Source organism: Arvicanthis niloticus, chromosome 2 (assembly GCF_011762505.2).
Source record: "Arvicanthis niloticus isolate mArvNil1 chromosome 2, mArvNil1.pat.X, whole genome shotgun sequence".
NCBI classification, from domain to species: domain Eukaryota; kingdom Metazoa; phylum Chordata; class Mammalia; order Rodentia; family Muridae; genus Arvicanthis; species Arvicanthis niloticus.
The window spans coordinates 129,761,256-129,765,875 of record NC_047659.1 but is presented as its reverse complement, the minus strand read 5'-3'; the positions used below and the strand labels follow the sequence as shown (position 1 = coordinate 129,765,875).

Here is a 4,620-nt window from a genome sequence, read left to right as displayed (position 1 = left end):
AATTAATTATTCTATTTACAGCCTTCTCATTGAGAGGAGCATTTCATCTTTCATAATTACATTTTGGAACGTCCAATTATGAATGCAAGCGCCTGCTGTTTTGCATACGGGATGGTCCCTGAGTGTCCAGGAGGTAGGGGAGTTGGGCTGCTGGCTTCTTGTACTTTATGATGCTGACACAGACACTGTTGGCTTGACCCATGAAGGATCTTATATGGAAATACTGAGGTAGAGGCAAGATGACAAAGTGATTCGGAGTCTGGAGACAGAGGTGAAGGAAGTTGGAGGAGGCAGAGACGGAAGAAAGCAGAGGATGTGCCAACTTAATTGGGATCTCATTGCAGAACCATGAGTCTCAGGTGGGAAGAAGCAGATCTTTCATCTTGCCAGGTTGCTGGGGAAGATGCTTAGGTTTTCTGCAAGCCAGGGACACAGGCAGTCAGAGCTATTCTCCTACCTAACTGCCCAGACTTCAGGAGTGAACCCTGGAGGTCTGCCTTCCCCTCCTCTCTACCTCTTGGTCACAGAGGACCACTTGGTGGCCTGAGTCTTACCAAGTCATTGGGCTCTCAGCCAAGACATTTTGAGCAGGGTGGGGGAGCTACTCTCTCTGCTCCCTGGGGGCTACTCCTTGGCCTTTCAATGGTTATAGGACAGCCATGCCTCTTAGATGGGAGTGACAAAGCCATCTGGCCTCCATTTAGGACACTGCTCTAAACACCCAGGCTAGCCCAAGGGCAGTCCCCTTGAGCAGTGATGTGCTTGTTTCATGGAGTCCTAAGATCAAAGTCCCGATCAATGGTTTGAAAAGGAGCATCAGTGTTCATCTGAGCCACACAGACATGAAACTCAGCATGCTTGCTTAAGAACAGGTAAAACAATTCATTAGAACATTATTAAGTAGCAGCATGCTGTGGCATATGCCTGTAGTTCTAGTACTCAGAGGCTGAGGCAGGAGGATTTTAAGTTCACGACAATCCTGGGCTATATAGTGAGACCACCTTATTAAATAAAACAAGACTGAAGTTTGGTAAAAAGCAAAGTCCATTTCTTAGAGTGGCTATATTCCTCAGACCCTCGGTGGCAGGGGAATGACTCTGTCTTCCTATGTCATCTCTCTCACTCAGAGGGAATGAGCCTTCCCTTAGCACAGGGTGCCTCCCTTCTTCTAAAACATCTAATTGAGTTCTGGTTACATGCTGAGCTTTACAGAGGGTATCATGTACAGGTAACTTTCATATATTGCTTATTTTACATTCACAGCTGCTTTTTAGCATTTGGGGTTGGACTCTTGACACCTGGGACCCTCACCTCAGACAAGTCTATGCAAGTGGACAGGAAGAAAGCTCAAGCACCAGGTGTGGGTGGGTCCTGAGAGCTCAGGGAAATCGTTGACGTAGGAGTAAGATTTACTCTGACCATCTGCACTTACTAACTGGGTTACCTAAATTCTCTCTGCCTCAGTTTCCTCATGTGTCATATTGGGGAAACACTACCCACCCTCCAGGCTATTGTGAGGTGTCAAATGGATTACATATGTAAAACTGGCTTACACAGGGTAGGTGGGCATTAAAAGGTCATGCCTCAGTTTCTCTATCTGTCTCAGGCAAGAGGTATTTTGGAAAGGAAGCTTCTGGCTCAGTTCACAAGGACTGGTGTCTGGGGAGTGTGAGACCCTCAGGAGCAGAACAGCAGCTAATATGAAGTGTAGGGAAGACTTTGAGCACCCACTATCCCTCCACTTGTACCTCTGTCATGTTTTTCATGATTAACACCTCCCAAAGTTCCCAGTACACTTGGAATGAACATGAGCCTGTACGGAGAACCAGAAGGCCAACCTGATCCCATCTCCTACTCTGGCTGTGCCTCAATGCCATCTTCAGGAAACCTCTGACCCTCTCCATGCGTTAGCTCTTAGCCCAGTTCTCCTTGCAGCACTCGCCTAAGAGTTGTTTTCACATCTCTGATCACTACCTGTAATCTCATGCTTTCTTGTTTATTGTCTGTCACAAAACATTGGAATATAAAGACCCAGGAGAGTGGAAGGCATGCCTGTTTTGCTCCATTCTTTACCATCATTTCATGATATGGATACAATAAGTGGTGTGTGTGCGTGTGCGTGTGTGTGTGTGTGTGATGTGTGATGGTTTGTATATGCTTGGCCCAGGGAGTAGCACTATTAGGAGGCGTGGCCTTGTTGGAGTAGGTGTGTCACTGTGGGTGTGGGTTAAAACACCCTCATCCTAGCTGCTCTTCCACTAGCAGCCTTCAGATGAAGATGTAGAACTCTCAGCTCTGCCTGTACATTCCTGCCTAGATGCTGCCATGTTCCTACCTTGATGATAATGGGCTGGACCTCTGAATGTGTTAGTCAGCCCCAATTAAATGTTGTCCTTTATAAGACTTGCCTTGGTCATGGTGTCTGTTCACAGCAGTAAAACCCCAACTAAGCAGTGTGTGTGTATGTGCCTGCATGTGATGCAAATATGCATGCGCACAGGCATACATGACTGTGTGTACCTGGAGGCCAGGGAAAGAAGTGGGCCATCTTCTTACCTTGTTAGCTTGAGACAGTCTTTCACTGAACCCAGAGCTTCCTTCTCAAAGTGCTGGGGTTATAGGCTCACATGGCCATGCTGGCTTTTATGTGGGATCAAAACTCAGTCTTCATGCTTGTGAAGAAAAGGTTCTCACTCACTGGCACATTTTTCCAGATCATATTTTTTAAAGGGGATTCACTATCTCTAAATCTTCAATGGGACTCAGCAAGCCTTAGGTGACTACTTTGGACTGTCTTCCCTGTGATTAGGTGTAGAGGAAACAGGCTAGGCTTAATTTTTTTTTTTTGAGCCAGTGTTCTAATGTTGAGGAGCCTTCTTCCAGCAGAACAGACCCTTGAGATAGGGCAGAGCCATTGAGTCCTCTCACAAGTGATTTTCCTCAGACCTGCCAACACTGAATAATTACTTGCCTTGTAGGCCGAGAATGTCTTCCTGGTGTTCCACCTGGTAAGTTTGTTTTATTTGTTAATTAGTTATTAATTGTAAGGGCTTCTGGGAATTGGAGGTAAAAAAAAAAAAAAAAAAAAAAAAAAAAAAGGAGGCCCCAGAGGTGGGCCAGGGGTCTAGGGCAAGCAGGGACTTCAGATTAGAATGAGGATGACCTCGCTGGGCACTGGGTTAATTCATTTCAAATGGTGTCACATTCAGAGACTCCATCAGTTCTTGGGATGGTGAGCGATTTTGTTAATTAAGCCCTGTAAACACTACAGCTTAATTTCCAGTAGTGAAGCTGTGGTGGGTGGGGTGAGAGCTGTAGCCACCACCAGCCAATTGTAGTGAGAGCTGTCCTTGAAGGAATAACTTACAGACCGGCTGGGGAGGCTGAGGGGAAGGGGAGTGGATCAGAAGTAGGGACTTGACTGTGAGGTTGACTCTTTCTGCCCCCCCTCCCCCCTTGCTTCTTTGCTGCCTCTCCATTAGGCTCTGCCTCGGTACTATCCCAGTTTGATGAGAAGATTATGCCTGTAACTCGAAAGGGTTTCTGGGAGCTCACGCCATCCTCCACGAGGCTCAAACCTGAACTTCCATCACAGATGTCTATCGTCCTCTGATTCGCCTCCCCAATAGTGTACTCTCAACATCCACAAATGTAAGACTTAGTGTGTCTTTCAGCACTTTGTCCTTCGGCTTTGCCAGTACCTCTCGTAGTGGCCCCGCCCCCAACTCATCACTGTCCTGAAAGACCCCGCCCATCATCTTGTGAGTCTCCCTGCTGCCCTTCTTGGCCCTGTAATTCTTTTTCCACTCAACATCTGGCCCAATCTTTCCCAAGTGTACATGCAATCACACCACTTCTCTGCTTGACATTCTTCTGGTTCTTCTCCTTCTGTAGATAGACAACAATCCTGCCCAAGATCTGTAAAACCCCGTTGGCCTGATGCTTTGAACCGTGTGCCCTTTCCACTATGAACATTTCCTATGTGTCTGCATCTATGGCGCTCGATGTATTCCCTGCAAAGCTGCTGCTGAGGTATATAGTAAGTGGAAGCTTGCACTGTTTCCACCAGTCCCCTAACCCAGTTTACCAGGTTATACTAATCAGTCTTTTACTGGGTAACTTTGGTGGTTATTTGTCTTCCAGAGCCGGCAATACCAGCACTGAGATTCCCCCCAGACGACATGCTACAACCAATCAGGCTGAGGAGACTGGATCCTCATTTCTAAACTTGGCTTGGATCGTGGTTCTGCAACCCCTCTCATCCTTGGATGGCTCATTCCAGCTCTGTGTGCCTTTGCTTCCTCATCTGTCAAATGGACGTAGCAACGGCACCTGTTTCATGGGGGAATCTGTGGGATTAAATGAAATAACAAAGTTTAAAAGAAAACAACCTTTGCTTGCTGTTTTTTTTTTTAAATCATTTTCGACCCTACCTCTCCTGACATCATCTGTCACTGAGTAATTCCTTCTTCCTGATTCTTCTGCTGCCGATTTTTTCTTTGGCTCCCCCACCCCCTTCATTTCTCTGATGACCAAGAGGAAAAACAAAGGCAGCTATTCATGGAGGACATGTTGCATGCTGGGCTCATTCATACACGATATTCCATGAATCCTCTCCGC

General features: G+C 46.7%; 1 long non-coding RNA gene across 1 annotated transcript; it reads left to right on the top strand.

The window, feature by feature from the left end:
* The first annotated feature begins 2,681 nt into the window (after positions 1-2,681).
* LOC143441213 (uncharacterized) lies at positions 2,682-4,328 on the top strand. Its single transcript, XR_013108443.1, has 4 exons — positions 2,682-3,008; positions 3,483-3,651; positions 3,895-4,032; positions 4,144-4,328. It is a non-coding gene; the product is annotated as an uncharacterized LOC143441213 (long non-coding RNA).
* Positions 4,329-4,620: the final 292 nt, after the last annotated feature.